Genomic DNA, 16,282 nt, shown 5'->3' with positions numbered 1-16,282 from the left:
AGAAAGCTTTTCCACTATGTCTGGCTAGGAAAAGCTGTGACAGCACAGAAAACAACTCCCATCGTGTTCTAGACGTTGCACGGAGGTCTGCCAAGTGTTTGGCAGGAAGAAAAGAAAAGTTGCCCAAAACAGCTTCCAATCGAATGTTCATGTGATTGGAAAAGTCAGGAGAGTGCAAAGGTACTGTTTTCTATCAGTTGGCAAGCTGCACGCACAATCCCAGTGTTGTACATCCTCCTTCTTCACCTTCCCAAACCTGCCGCTCTCTCCGGCTCCCAGAGGCGAAGAAGCGGCTACTTCGCGCAAAGACGATTGTGCCGGTCACAGTGCTCTCCTAAGTGCGGCTTCTGCCGAAAGACGCCCGCGAGCGGCTTTTAGCTCCGGAGAGCATCGTACTTTCGCGTTTAGCGTCTCTTCTCGTCTACATCTTAGCAGAAAGCTTTTCCACTATGTCTGGCTAGGAAAAACTGTGCCAGCACAGAAAACAACTCCCATCGTGTTCTAGACGTTGCACGGAGGTCTGCCAAGTGTTTGGCAGGAAGAAAAGAAAAGTTGTCCAAAACAGCTTCCAATCGAATGTTCATGTGATTGGAAAAGTCAGGAGAGTGCAAAGGTACTGTTTTCTATCAGTTGGCAAGCTGCACACACAATCCCAGTGTTGTACAGCTTCCTTTTTCACCTTCCCGAAGCTGCCGCTCTCTTCGGCTCCCAGAGGCGAAGAAGCGGCTACTTCGCGCAAAGACGATTGTGCCGGTCACAGTGCTCTCCTTAGCGCGGCTTCTGCCGAAAGACGCCCGGGAGCGGCTTTTAGCTCCGGGGAGCATCGTACTTTCGTGTTTAGAGTCTTTTATAGTCTGCCTCTTAGCAGAAAGCTTTTCCACTATGTCTGGCTAGGAAAAACTGTACCCGCACAGAAAACAACTCCCATCGTGTTCTAGACGTTGCACGGAGGTCTGCCAAATGTTTGGCAGGAAGAAAAGAAAAGTTGCCCAAAACAGCTTCCAATCGAATGTTCATGTGATTGGAAAAGTCAGGAGAGTGCAAAGGTACTGTTTTCTATCAGTTGGCCAGCTGCACGCACAATCCCAGTGTTGTACATATTCCTTCTTCACCTTCCCAAACCTGCCGCTCTCTCCGGCTCCCAGAGGCGAAGAAGCGGCTACTTCGCGCAAAGACGATTGTGCCGGTCACAGTGCTCTCCTTAGCGCGGCTTCTACCGAAAGACGCCCGGGAGCGGCTTTTAGCTCCGGGGAGCATCGTACTTTCGTGTTTAGAGTCTTTTATAGTCTGCGTCTTAGCAGAAAGCTTTTCCACTATGTCTGGCTAGGAAAAACTGTGCCCGCACAGAAAAAAACTCCCATCGTGTTCTAGACGTTGCACGGAGGTCTGCCGAGTGTTTGGCATGAAGAAAAGAAAAGTTGTCCAAAACAGCTTCCAATCGAGTGTTCATGTGATTGGAAAAGTCAGGAGTGTGCAAAGGTACTGTTTTCTATCAGTTGGCAAGCTGCGCACACAATCCCAGTGTTGTACAGCTTCCTTCTTCACCTTCCCAAACCTGCCGCTCTCTCCGGCTCCCAGAGGCGAAGAAGCGGCTACTTCGCGCAAAGACGATAGTGCCGGTCACTGTGCTCTCCTTAGCGCGGCTTCTGCCGAAAGAGACCCGGGAGCGGCTTTTAGCTCCGGAGAGCATCGTACTTTCGTGTTTAGCGTCTCTTCTCGTCTACATCTTAGCAGAAAGCTTTTCCACTATGTCTGGCTAGGAAAAGCTGTGCCAGCACAGAAAACAACTCCCATCGTGTTCTAGACGTTGCACGGAGGTCTGCCAAGTGTTTGGCAGGAAGAAAAGAAAAGTTGTCCAAAACAGCTTCCAATCGAATGTTCATGTGATTGGAAAAGTCAGGAGAGTGCAAAGGTACTGTTTTCTATCAGTTGGCAAGCTGCACACACAATCCCAGTGTTGTACAGCTTCCTTTTTCACCTTCCCGAAGCTGCCGCTCTCTTCGGCTCCCAGAGGCGAAGAAGCGGCTACTTCGCGCAAAGACGATTGTGCCGGTCACAGTGGTCTCCTTAGAGCAGCTTCTGCCGAAAGATGCCCGGGAGCGGATTTTAGCTCCGGAGAGCATCGTACTTTCGTGTTTAGCGTCTCTTCTCGTCTACATCTTAGCAGAAAGCTTTTCCAATATGTCTGGCTAGGAAAAACTGTGCCAGCACAGAAAACAACTCCCATCGTGTTCTAGACATTCCACAGAGGTCTGCCAAGTGTTTGGCAGGAAGAAAAGAAAAGTTGTCCAAAACAGCTTCGAATCGAATGTTCATGTGATTGGAAAAGTCAGGAGAGTGCAAAGGTACTGTTTTCTATCAGTTGGCAACCAGCGCACACAATCCCAGTGTTGTACAGCTTCCTTTTTCACCTTCTCGAAGCTGCCGCTCTCTCCGGCTCCCGGAGACGAAGAAGCGGCTACTTCGCACAAAGACGCTTGTGCCGGTCACAGTGCTCTCCTTAGCGCGGCTTCAGCCGAAAGACGCCCGGGAGCGGCTTTTAGCTCCGGAGAGCATCGTACTTTCGTGTTTAGCGTCTCTTCTCATCTACATCTCAGCAAAAAGCTTTTCCACTATGTCTGGCTAGGAAAAACTGTGCCAGCACAGAAAACAACTCCCATCGTGTTCTAGACGTTGCACGGAGGTCTGCCAAGTGTTTGGCAGGAAGAAAAGTCGTCCAAAACAGCTTCCAATCGAATGTTCATGTGATTGGAAAAGTCAGGAGAGGGCAAAGGTACTGTTTTCTATCAGTTGTTGGCAAGCTGCGTAAACAACCCCAGTGTTGTACAGCTTCCTTCTTCACCTTCCCGAAGCTGCCGCTCTCTCCGGCTCCCGGAGGCGAAGAAGCGGCTACTTCGCGCAAAGACGATTGTGCCAGTCACAGTGCTCTCCTTAGCGCGGCTTCTGCCGAAAGACGCCCGGGAGCGGCTTTTAGCTCCGGAGAGCATCGTACTTTCGTGTTTAGCGTCTCTTCTCGTCTACATCTTAGCAGAAAGCTTTTCCACTATGTCTGGCTAGGAAAAACTGTGCCAGCACAGAAAACAACTCCCATCGTGTTCTAGACGTTGCACGGAGGTCTGCCAAGTGTTTGGCAGGAAGAAAAGAAAAGTTGTCCAAAACAACTTCCAATCGAATGTTCATGTGATTGGAAAAGTCAGGAGAGTGCAAAGGTACTGTTTTCTATCAGTTGGCAAGCTGCGCACACAATCCCAGTGTTGTACAGCTTCCTTCTTCGCCTTCACGAAGCTGCCGCTCTCTCCGGCTCCCGGGGGCGAAGAAGCGGCTACTTCGCGCAAAGACGATTGTGCCGGTCACAGTGCTCTCCTTAGCGCGGCTTCTGCCGAAAGACGCCCGGGAGCGGCTTTTACCTCCGGAGAACATCATACTTTCGTGTTTAGAGTCTTTTATAGTCTGCCTCTTAGCAGAAAGCTTTTCCACTATGTCTGGCTAGTAAAAACTGTACCCGCACAGAAAACAACTCCCATCGTGTTCTAGACATTGCACGGAGGTCTGCCAAGTGTTTGGCAGGAAGAAAAGAAAAGTTGTCCAAAACCGCTTCCAATCGAATGTTCATGTGATTGGAAAAGTCAGGAGAGTGCAAAGGTACTGTTTTCTATCAGTTGTTGGCAAGCTGCGTAAACAACCCCAGTGTTGTACAGCTTCCTTCTTCACCTTCCCGAAGCTGCCGCTCTCTCCGGCTCCCGGAGGCGAAGAAGCGGCTACTTCGCGCAAAGACGATTGTGCCAGTCACAGTGCTCTCCTTAGCGCGGCTTCTGCCGAAAGACGCCCGGGAGCGGCTTTTAGCTCCGGAGAGCATCGTACATTTGTGTTTACAGTCTTTTGTAGTCTACATCTTAGCAGAAAGCTTTTCCACTATGTCTGGCTAGGAAAAACTGTGCCAGCACAGAAAACAACTCCCATCATGTTCTAGACGTTGCACGGAGGTCTGCCAAGTGTTTGGCAGGAAGAAAAGAAAAGTTGTCCAAAACAGCTTCCAATCGAATGTTCATGTGATTGGAAAAGTCAGGAGAGTGCAAAGGTACTGTTTTCTATCAGTTGGCAAGCAGCGCACACAATCCCAGTGTTGTACAGCTTCCTTCTTCACCTTCCCGAAGCTGCCGCTCTCTCCTGCTCCTGCAGGCGAAGAAGCGGCTACTTCGCGCAAAGACGATTGTGCTGGTCGCAGTGGCGTCCTTAGCGCAGCTTCTGCCGAAAGACGCCTGGGAGCGGCTTTTAGCTCCGGAGAGCATCGTACTTTCGTGTTTAGAGTCTTTTATAGTCTGCGTCCTAGCAGAAAGTTTTTCCACTATGTCTGGCTAGGAATAGTTGTGCCAGCACAGAAAACAACTCCCATCGTGTTCTAGACGTTGCACGGAGGTCTGCCAAGTGTTTGGCAGGAAGAAAAGAAAAGTTGTCCAAAACAGCTTCCAATCAAATGTTCATGTGATTGGAAAAGTCAGGAGAGTGCAAAGGCACTGTTTTCTATCAGTTGGCAAGCTGCACACACAATCCCAGTGTTGTACAGCTTCCTTTTTCACCTTCCCGAAGCTGCCGCTATCTCCGGCTCCCAGAGGCGAAGAAGCGGCTACTTCGCGCAAAGACGATTGTGCCGGTCACAGTGCTCTCCTTAGCGCGGCTTCTACCGAAAGACGCCCGGGAGCGGCTTTTAGCTCCGGGGAGTATCGTAGTTTCGTGTTTGGAGTCTTGTATAGTCTGCGTCTTAGCAGAAAGCTTTTCCACTATGTCTGGCTAGGAAAAACTGTGCCCGCACAGAAAACAACTCCCATCGTGTTCTAGACGTTGCACGGAGGTCTGCCAAATGTTTGGCAGGAAGAAAAGAAAAGTTGCCCAAAACAGCTTCCAATCGAATGTTCATGTGATTGGAAAAGTCAGGAGAGTGCAAAGGTACTGTTTTCTATCAGTTGGCAAGCTGCACGCACAATCCCAGTGTTGTACATCTTCCTTCTTCACCTTCCCAAACCTGCCGCTCTCTCCGGCTCCCAGAGGCGAAGAAGCGGCTACTTCGCGCAAAGACGATTGTGCCGGTCACAGTGCTCTCCTTAGCGCGGCTTCTACCGAAAGACGCCCGGGAGCGGCTTTTAGCTCCGGGGAGTATCGTAGTTTCGTGTTTGGAGTCTTGTATAGTCTGCGTCTTAGCAGAAAGCTTTTCCACTATGTCTGGCTAGGAAAAACTGTGCCCGCACAGAAAACAACTCCCATCGTGTTCTAGACGTTGCACGGAGGTCTGCCAAGTGTTTGGCAGGAAGAAAAGAAAAGTTGTCCAAAACAGCTTCCAATCAAATGTTCATGTGATTGGAAAAGTCAGGAGAGTGCAAAGGCACTGTTTTCTATCAGTTGGCAAGCTGCACACACAATCCCAGTGTTGTACAGCTTCCTTTTTCACCTTCCCGAAGCTGCCGCTATCTCCGGCTCCCAGAGGCGAAGAAGCGGCTACTTCGCGCAAAGACGATTGTGCCGGTCACAGTGCTCTCCTTAGCGCGGCTTCTACCGAAAGACGCCCGGGAGCGGCTTTTAGCTCCGGGGAGTATCGTAGTTTCGTGTTTGGAGTCTTGTATAGTCTGCGTCTTAGCAGAAAGCTTTTCCACTATGTCTGGCTAGGAAAAACTGTGCCCGCACAGAAAACAACTCCCATCGTGTTCTAGACGTTGCACGGAGGTCTGCCAAATGTTTGGCAGGAAGAAAAGAAAAGTTGCCCAAAACAGCTTCCAATCGAATGTTCATGTGATTGGAAAAGTCAGGAGAGTGCAAAGGTACTGTTTTCTATCAGTTGGCAAGCTGCACGCACAATCCCAGTGTTGTACATCTTCCTTCTTCACCTTCCCAAACCTGCCGCTCTCTCCGGCTCCCAGAGGCGAAGAAGCGGCTACTTCGCGCAAAGACGATTGTGCCGGTCACAGTGCTCTCCTTAGCGCGGCTTCTACCGAAAGACGCCCGGGAGCGGCTTTTAGCTCCGGAGAGCATCGTACTTACGTGTTTAGAGTGTTTTATAGTCTACGCCTTAGCAGAAAGTTTTTCCACTATGTCTGGCTATGAAAAACTGTGCCAGCACAGAAAACAACTCCCATCGTGTTCTAGACATTCCACAGAGGTCTGCAAAGTGTTTGGCAGGAAGAAAAGAAAAGTTGTGCAAAACAGCTTCCAATCAAATGTTCATGTGATTGGAAAAGTCAGGAGAGTGCAAAGGTACTGTTTTCTATCAGTTGTTGGCAAGCTGCGTAAACAACCCCAGTGTTGTACAGCTTCCTTTTTCACCTTCTCGAAGCTGCCGCTCTCTCCGGCTCCCGGAGACGAAGAAGCGGCTACTTCGCACAAAGACGATAGTGCCGGTCACTGTGCTCTCCTTAGCGCGGCTTCTGCCGAAAGACGCCCGGGAGCGGCTTTTAGCTCCGGAGAGCATCGTACTTTCGTGTTTAGCGTCTCTTCTCATCTACATCTCAGCAAAAAGCTTTTCCACTATGTCTGGCAGGGAAAAACTGTGACAGCACAGAAAAAAACTCCCATCGTGTTCTAGACGTTGCACGGAGGTCTGCCAAGTGTTTGGCAGGAAGAAAAGTTGTCCAAAACAGCTTCCAATCGAATGTTCATGTGATTGGAAAAGTCAGGAGAGTGCAAAGGTACTGTTTTCTATCAGTTGTTGGCAAGCTGCGTAAACAACCCCAGTGTTGTACAGCTTCCTTCTTCACCTTCCCGAAGCTGCCGCTCTCTCCGGCTCCCGGAGGCGAAGAAGCGGCTACTTCGCGCAAAGACGATTGTGCCAGTCACAGTGCTCTCCTTAGCGCGGCTTCTGCCGAAAGACGCCCGGGAGCGGCTTTTAGCTCCGGAGAGCATCGTACTTTCGTGTTTAGCGTCTCTTCTCGTCTACATCTTAGCAGAAAGCTTTTCCACTATGTCTGGCTAGGAAAAACTGTGCCAGCACAGAAAACAACTCCCATCGTGTTCTAGACGTTGCACGGAGGTCTGCCAAGTGTTTGGCAGGAAGAAAAGAAAAGTTGTCCAAAACAGCTTCCAATCGAATGTTCATGTGATTGGAAAAGTCAGGAGAGTGCAAAGGTACTGTTTTCTATCAGTTGGCAAGCTGCACACACAATCCCAGTGTTGTACAGCTTCCTTTTTCACCTTCCCGAAGCTGCCGCTCTCTTCGGCTCCCAGAGGCGAAGAAGCGGCTACTTCGCGCAAAGACGATTGTGCCGGTCACAGTGCTCTCCTTAGCGCGGCTTCTGCCGAAAGACGCCCGGGAGCGGCTTTTAGCTCCGGGGAGCATCGTACTTTCGTGTTTAGAGTCTTTTATAGTCTGCCTCTTAGCAGAAAGCTTTTCCACTATGTCTGGCTAGTAAAAACTGTACCCGCACAGAAAACAACTCCCATCGTGTTCTAGACGTTGCACGGAGGTCTGCCAAATGTTTGGCAGGAAGAAAAGAAAAGTTGCCCAAAACAGCTTCCAATCGAATGTTCATGTGATTGGAAAAGTCAGGAGAGTGCAAAGGTACTGTTTTCTATCAGTTGGCCAGCTGCACGCACAATCCCAGTGTTGTACATATTCCTTCTTCACCTTCCCAAACCTGCCGCTCTCTCCGGCTCCCAGAGGCGAAGAAGCGGCTACTTCGCGCAAAGACGATTGTGCCGGTCACAGTGCTCTCCTTAGCGCGGCTTCTACCGAAAGACGCCCGGGAGCGGCTTTTAGCTCCGGGGAGCATCGTACTTTCGTGTTTAGAGTCTTTTATAGTCTGCGTCTTAGCAGAAAGCTTTTCCACTATGTCTGGCTAGGAAAAACTGTGCCTGCACAGAAAAAAACTCCCATCGTGTTCTAGACGTTGCACGGAGGTCTGCCGAGTGTTTGGCATGAAGAAAAGAAAAGTTGTCCAAAACAGCTTCCAATCGAGTGTTCATGTGATTGGAAAAGTCAGGAGTGTGCAAAGGTACTGTTTTCTATCAGTTGGCAAGCTGCGCACACAATCCCAGTGTTGTACAGCTTCCTTCTTCACCTTCCCAAACCTGCCGCTCTCTCCGGCTCCCAGAGGCGAAGAAGCGGCTACTTCGCGCAAAGACGATAGTGCCGGTCACTGTGCTCTCCTTAGCGCGGCTTCTGCCGAAAGAGACCCGGGAGCGGCTTTTAGCTCCGGAGAGCATCGTACTTTCGTGTTTAGCGTCTCTTCTCGTCTACATCTTAGCAGAAAGCTTTTCCACTATGTCTGGCTAGGAAAAGCTGTGCCAGCACAGAAAACAACTCCCATCGTGTTCTAGACGTTGCACGGAGGTCTGCCAAGTGTTTGGCAGGAAGAAAAGAAAAGTTGTCCAAAACAGCTTCCAATCGAATGTTCATGTGATTGGAAAAGTCAGGAGAGTGCAAAGGTACTGTTTTCTATCAGTTGGCAAGCTGCACACACAATCCCAGTGTTGTACAGCTTCCTTTTTCACCTTCCCGAAGCTGCCGCTCTCTTCGGCTCCCAGAGGCGAAGAAGCGGCTACTTCGCGCAAAGACGATTGTGCCGGTCACAGTGCTCTCCTTAGCGCGGCTTCTGCCGAAAGACGCCCGGGAGCGGCTTTTAGCTCCGGGGAGCATCGTACTTTCGTGTTTAGAGTCTTTTATAGTCTGCCTCTTAGCAGAAAGCTTTTCCACTATGTCTGGCTAGGAAAAACTGTACCCGCACAGAAAACAACTCCCATCGTGTTCTAGACGTTGCACGGAGGTCTGCCAAATGTTTGGCAGGAAGAAAAGAAAAGTTGCCCAAAACAGCTTCCAATCGAATGTTCATGTGATTGGAAAAGTCAGGAGAGTGCAAAGGTACTGTTTTCTATCAGTTGGCCAGCTGCACGCACAATCCCAGTGTTGTACATATTCCTTCTTCACCTTCCAAAACCTGCCGCTCTCTCCGGCTCCCAGAGGCGAAGAAGCGGCTACTTCGCGCAAAGACGATTGTGCCGGTCACAGTGCTCTCCTTAGCGCGGCTTCTACCGAAAGACGCCCGGGAGCGGATTTTAGCTCCGGGGAGCATCGTACTTTCGTGTTTAGAGTCTTTTATAGTCTGCGTCTTAGCAGAAAGCTTTTCCACTATGTCTGGCTAGGAAAAACTGTGCCCGCACAGAAAAAAACTCCCATCGTGTTCTAGACGTTGCACGGAGGTCTGCTGAGTGTTTGGCATGAAGAAAAGAAAAGTTGTCCAAAACAGCTTCCAATCGAATGTTCATGTGATTGGAAAAGTCAGGAGTGTGCAAAGGTACTGTTTTCTATCAGTTGGCAAGCTGCGCACACAATCCCAGTGTTGTACAGCTTCCTTCTTCACCTTCCCAAACCTGCCGCTCTCTCCGGCTCCCAGAGGCGAAGAAGCGGCTACTTCGCGCAAAGACGATAGTGCCGGTCACTGTGCTCTCCTTAGCGCGGCTTCTGCCGAAAGAGACCCGGGAGCGGCTTTTAGCTCCGGGGAGCATCGTACTTTCGTGTTTAGAGTCTTTTATAGTCTGCCTCTTAGCAGAAAGCTTTTCCACTATGTCTGGCTAGGAAAAACTGTACCCGCACAGAAAACAACTCCCATCGTGTTCTAGACGTTGCACGGAGGTCTGCCAAATGTTTGGCAGGAAGAAAAGAAAAGTTGCCCAAAACAGCTTCCAATCGAATGTTCATGTGATTGGAAAAGTCAGGAGAGTGCAAAGGTACTGTTTTCTATCAGTTGGCCAGCTGCACGCACAATCCCAGTGTTGTACATATTCCTTCTTCACCTTCCAAAACCTGCCGCTCTCTCCGGCTCCCAGAGGCGAAGAAGCGGCTACTTCGCGCAAAGACGATTGTGCCGGTCACAGTGCTCTCCTTAGCGCGGCTTCTACCGAAAGACGCCCGGGAGCGGATTTTAGCTCCGGGGAGCATCGTACTTTCGTGTTTAGAGTCTTTTATAGTCTGCGTCTTAGCAGAAAGCTTTTCCACTATGTCTGGCTAGGAAAAACTGTGCCCGCACAGAAAAAAACTCCCATCGTGTTCTAGACGTTGCACGGAGGTCTGCTGAGTGTTTGGCATGAAGAAAAGAAAAGTTGTCCAAAACAGCTTCCAATCGAATGTTCATGTGATTGGAAAAGTCAGGAGTGTGCAAAGGTACTGTTTTCTATCAGTTGGCAAGCTGCGCACACAATCCCAGTGTTGTACAGCTTCCTTCTTCACCTTCCCAAACCTGCCGCTCTCTCCGGCTCCCAGAGGCGAAGAAGCGGCTACTTCGCGCAAAGACGATAGTGCCGGTCACTGTGCTCTCCTTAGCGCGGCTTCTGCCGAAAGAGACCCGGGAGCGGCTTTTAGCTCCGGAGAGCATCGTACTTTCGTGTTTAGCGTCTTTTAAAGTCTACATCTTAGCAGAAAGCTTTTCCACTATGTCTGGCTAGGAAAAACTGTGCCAGCACAGAAAACAACTCCCATCGTGTTCTAGACGTTGCACGGAGGTCTGCCAAGTGTTTAGCAGGAAGAAAAGAAAAGTTGTCCAAAACAGCTTCCAATCGAATGTTCATGTTATTGGAAAAGTCAGGAGAGTGCAAAGGTACTGTTTTCTATCAGTTGGCAAGCTGCACACACAATCCTAGTGTTGTACAGCTTCCTTTTTCACCTTCCCGAAGCTGCCGCTCTCTCCGGCTCCCAGAGGCGAAGAAGCGGCTACTTCGCGCAAAGACGATTGTGCCGGTCACAGTGCTCTCCTAAGTGCGGCTTCTGCCGAAAGACGCCCGGGAGCGGCTTTTAGCTCCGGAGAGCATCGTACTTTCGTGTTTAGCGTCTCTTCTCGTCTACATCTTAGCAGAAAGCTTTTCCACTATGTCTGGCTAGGAAAAACTGTGCCAGCACAGAAAACAACTCCCATCGTGTTCTAGACGTTGCACGGAGGTCTGCCAAGTGTTTGGCAGGAAGAAAAGAAAAGTTGTCCAAAACAGTTTCCAATCGAATGTTCATGTGATTGGAAAAGTCAGGAGAGTGCAAAGGTACTGTTTTCTATCAGTTGGCAAGCTGCACACACAATCCCAGTGTTGTACAGCTTCCTCCTTCGCCTTCCCGAAGCTGCCGCTCTCTCCGGCTCCCGGAGGCGAAGAAGCGGCTACTTCGCGCAAAGACGATTGTGCCGGTCACAGTGGTCTCCTTAGCGCGGCTTCTGCCGAAAGACGCCCGGGAGCGGCTTTTAGCTCCGGAGAGCATCGTACTTTCGTGTTTAGAGTCTTTTATAGTCTGCGTCTTAGCAGAAAGCTTTTCCACTATGTCTGGCTAGGAAAAACTGTGCAGCACAGAAAACAACTCCCATCGTGTTATAGACGTTGCACGGAGGTCTGCCAAGTGTTTGGCAGGAAGAAAAGAAAAGTTGTCCAAAACAGCTTCGAATCGAATGTTCATGTGATTGGAAAAGTCAGGAGAGTGCAAAGGTACTGTTTTCTATCTGTTGGCAAGCTGCGCACACAATCCCAGTGTTGTACAGCTTCCTTCCTCACCTTCCCGAAGCTGCTGCCCTCTCCGGCTCCCTGAGGCGAAGAAGCGGCTACTTCGCGCAAAGACGATTGTGCCTGTCACAGTGCTCTCCTTAGCGCGGCTTCTGCTGAAAGACGCCCGGGAGCGGCTTTTAGCTCTGGAGAGCATCGTACATTCGTGTTTAGAGTCTTTTGTAGTCTACATCTTAGCAGAAAGCTTTTCCATTATGTCTGGCTAGGAAAAGCTGTGACAGCACAGAAAACAACTCCCATCGTGTTCTAGACGTTGCACAGAGGTCTGCCAAGTGTTTGACAGGAAGAAAAGAAAAGTTGTCCAAAACAGCTTCCAATCGAATGTTCATGTGATTGGAAAAGTCAGGAGAGTGCAAAGGTACTGTTTTCTATCAGTTGGCAAGCTGCACACACAATCCCAGTGTTGTACAGCTTCCTTTTTCCCCTTCCCGAAGCTGCCGCTCTCTCCGGCTCGCGGAGGCGAAGAAGCGGCTACTTCGCGCAAAGACGATTGTGCCGGTCACAGTGCTCTCCTTAGCGCGGCTTCTGCCGAAAGACGCCCGGGAGCGGCTTTTAGCTCCGGAGAGCATCGTACTTTCGTGTTTAGAGTCTTTTATAGTCTGCGTCTTAGCAGGAAGCTTTTCCACTATGTCTGGCTAGGAAAAACTGTGCCAGCACAGAAAACAACTCCCATCATGTTCTAGACGTTGCACGGAGGTCTGCCAAGTTTTTGGCAGGAAGAAAAGAAAAGTTGTCCAAAACAGCTTGGAATCGAATGTTCATGTGATTGGAAAAGTCAGGAGAGTGCAAAGGTACTGTTTTCTATCAGTTGGCAAGCTGCGCACACAATCCCAGTGTTGTACAGCTTCCTTCTTCACCTTCCCGAAGCTTCTGCCCTCTCCGGCTCCCGGAGGCGAAGAAGCGGCTACTTCGCGCAAAGACGATTGTGCCGGTCACAGTGCTCTCCTTAGCGCGGCTTCTGCTGAAAGACACCCGGGAGCGGCTTTTAGGTCCGGAGAGCATCGTACATTTGTGTTTAGAGTCTTTTGTAGTCTACATCTTAGCAGAAAGCTTTTCCACTATGTCTGGCTAGGAAAAGCTGTGACAGCACAGAAAACATCTCTCATCGTGTTCTAGACGTTGCACGGAGGTCTGCCAAGTGTTTGGCAGGAAGAAAAGAAAAGTTGTCCAAAACAGCTTCCAATCGAATGTTCATGTGATTGGAAAAGTCAGGAGAGTGCAAAGGTACTGTTTTCTATCAGTTGTTGGCAAGCTGCGCACACAACCCCAGTGTTGTACAGCTTCCTTCTTCACCTTCCCGAAGCTGCCGCTCTCTCCGGCTCCCGGAGACGAAGAAGCGGCTACTTCGCGCAAAGACGATTGTGCCAGTCACAGTGCTCTCCTTAGCGCGGCTTCTGATGAAAGATGCCCGGGAGCGGCTTTTATCTCCGGAGAACATCGTACTTTGGTGTTTAGCATGTCTTCTCGTCTACATCTTAGCAGAAAGCTCTTCCACTATGTCTGGCTAGGAAAAACTGTGCCAGCACAGAAAACAACTCCCATCGTGTTCTAGACGTTGCACGGAGGTCTGCCAAGTGTTTGGCAGGAAGAAAAGAAAAGTTGTCCAAAACAACTTCCAATCGAATGTTCATGTGATTGGAAAAGTCAGGAGAGTGCAAAGGTACTGTTTTCTATCAGTTGGCAAGCTGCGCACACAATCCCAGTGTTGTACAGCTTCCTTTTTCACCTTCCCGAAGCTGCCGCTCTCTCCGGCTCCCAGAGGCGAAGAAGCGGCTACTTCGCGCAAAGACGATTGTGCCGGCCACAGTGGTCTCCTTAGAGCAGCTTCTGCCGAAAGACGCCCGGGAGCGGATTTTAGCTCCGGAGAGCATCGTACTTTCGTGTTTAGCGTCTCTTCTCGTCTACATCTTAGCAGAAAGCTTTTCCACTATGTCTGGCTAGGAAAAACTGTGCCAGCACAGAAAACAACTCCCATCGTGTTCTAGACGTTGCACGGAGGTCTGCCAAGTGTTTGGCAGGAAGAAAAGAAAACTTGTCCAAAACAGCTTCCAATCGAATGTTCATGTGATTGGAAAAGTCAGGAGAGTGCAAAGGTACTGTTTTCTATCAGTTGGCAAGCTGCGCACACAATCCTAGTGTGGTACAGCTTCCTTCTTCACCTTCCCGAAGCTGCTGCCCTCTGCGGCTCCCGGAGGCGAAGAAGCGGCTACTTCGCGCAAAGACGATTGTGCCGGTCACAGTGGTCTCTTTAGCGCAGCTTCTGGCGAAAGACGCCCGGGAGCGGCTTTTAGCTCCGGAGAGCATCGTACTTTCGTGTTTAGAGTCTTTTATAGTCTGCGTCTTAGCAGGAAGCTTTTCCAATATGTCTGGCTAGGAAAAACTGTGCCAGCACAGAAAACAACTCCCATCGTGTTCTAGACGTTGCACGGAGGTCTGCCAAGTGTTTGGCAGGAAGAAAAGAAAAGTTGCCCAAAACAGCTTCGAATCGAATGTTCATGTGATTGGAAAAGTCAGGAGAGTGCAAAGGTACTGTTTTCTATCAGTTGGCAAGCTGCGCACACAGTCCCAGTGTTGTACAGCTTCCTTCTTCACCTTCCCAAAGCTGCCGCCCTCTCCGGCTCCCGGAGGCGAAGAAGCGGGTACTTTGCGCAAAGACGCTTTTGCCGCTCACAGTGCTCTCCTTAGAGCGGCTTCTACCGAAAGACGCCCGGGAGCGGCTTTTAGCTCCGGGGAGCATCGTACTTTCGTGTTTAGAGTCTTTTATAGTCTGCGTCTTAGCAGAAAGCTTTTCCACTATGTCTGGCTAGGAAAAACTGTACCCGCACAGAAAACAACTCCCATCGTATTCTAGACGTTGCACGGAGGTCTGCCAAATGTTTGGCAGGAAGAAAAGAAAAGTTGCCCAAAACAGCTTCCAATCGAATGTTCATGTGATTGGAAAAGTCAGGAGAGTGCAAAGGTACTGTTTTCTATCAGTTGGCAAGCTGCACGCACAATTCCAGTGTTGTACATCTTCCTTCTTCACCTTCCCAAACCTGCCGCTCTCTCCGGCTCCCAGAGGCGAAGAAGCGGCTACTTCGCGCAAAGACGATTGTGTCGGTCACAGTGCTCTCCTTAGCGCGGCTTCTACCGAAAGACGCCCGGGAGCGGCTTTTAGCTCCGGAGAGCATCGTACTTTCGTGTTTATAGTGTTTTATAGTCTACGCCTTAGCAGAAAGTTTTTCCACTATGTCTGGCTATGAAAAACTGTGCCAGCACAGAAAACAACTCCCATCGTGTTCTAGACATTCCATAGAGGTCTGCAAAGTGTTTGGCAGGAAGAAAAGAAAAGTTGTGCAAAACAGCTTCCAATCGAATGTTCATGTGATTGGAAAAGTCAGGAGAGTGCAAAGGTACTGTTTTCTATCAGTTGGTTGCAAGCTGCGTAAACAACTCCCAGTGTTGTACAGCTTCCTTTTTCACCTTCTCGAAGCTGCCGCTCTCTCCAGCTCCCGGAGACGAAGAAGCGGCTACTTCGCACAAAGACGATAGTGCCGGTCACTGTGCTCTCCTTAGCGCGGCTTCTGCCGAAAGACGCCCGGGAGCGGCTTTTAGCTCCGGAGAGCATCCTACCTTCGTGTTTAGCGTCTCTTCTCATCTACATCTCAGCAAAAAGCTTTTCCACTATGTCTGGCAGGGAAAAACTGTGACAGCACAGAAAAAAACTCCCATCGTGTTCTAGACGTTGCACGGAGGTCTGCCAAGTGTTTGGCAGGAAGAAAAGAAAAGTTGTCCAAAACAGCTTCCAATCGAATGTTCATGTGATTGGAAAAGTCAGGAGAGTGCAAAGGTACTGTTTTCTATCAGTTGTTGGCAAGCTGCGTAAACAACCCCAGTGTTGTGCAGCTTCCTTCTTCACCTTCCCGAAGCTGCCGCTCTCTCCGGCTCCCGGAGGCGAAGAAGCGGCTACTTCGCGCAAAGACGATTGTGCCAGTCACAGTGCTCTCCTTAGCGCGGCTTCTGCCGAAAGACGCCCGGGAGCGGCTTTTAGCTCCGGAGAGCATCGCACTTTCGTGTTTAGCGTCTCTTCTCGTCTACATCTTAGCAGAAAGCTTTTCCACTATTTCTGGCTAGGAAAAGCTGTGCCAGCACAGAAAACAACTCCTATCGTGTTCTAGACGTTGCACGGAGGTCTGCCAAGTGTTTGGCAGGAAGAAAAGAAAAGTTGTCCAAAACAGCTTCCAGTCGAATGTTCATGTGATTGGAAAAGTCAGGAGAGTGCAAAGGTACTGTTTTCTATCAGTTGGCAAGCTGCACACACAATCCCAGTGTTGTACAGCTTCCTTTTTCACCTTCCCGAAGCTGCCGCTCTCTTCGGCTCCCGGAGGCGAAGAAGCGGCTACTTCGCGCAAAGACGATTGTGCCGGTCACAGTGCTCTCCTTAGCGTGGCTTCTGCCGAAAGACGCCCGGGAGCGGCTTTTAGCTTCGGAGAGCAGCGTACCTTCGTCTTTAGAACCTCTTCTCCTCTAAATCGTAGCAGAAAGCTTTTCCACTATGTCTGGCTAGGAATAGCTGTGCCAGCACAGAAAACAACTCCCATCGTGTTCTAGACGTTGCACGGAGGTCTGCCAAGTGTTTGGCAGGAAGAAAAGAAAAGTTGTCCAAAACAGCTTCCAATCGAATGTTCATGTGATTGGAAAAGTCAGGAGAGTGCAAAGGTACTGTTTTCTATCAGTTGGCAAGCTGCGCACACAATCCTAGTGTGGTACAGCTTCCTTCTTCACCTTC

This window comes from Melospiza melodia, chromosome W, assembly GCF_035770615.1.
Source record: "Melospiza melodia melodia isolate bMelMel2 chromosome W, bMelMel2.pri, whole genome shotgun sequence".
NCBI classification, from domain to species: Eukaryota; Metazoa; Chordata; class Aves; order Passeriformes; family Passerellidae; genus Melospiza; species Melospiza melodia.
The sequence above is the reverse complement of the archived record's forward strand: the minus strand, read 5'-3'. Positions refer to the sequence as shown.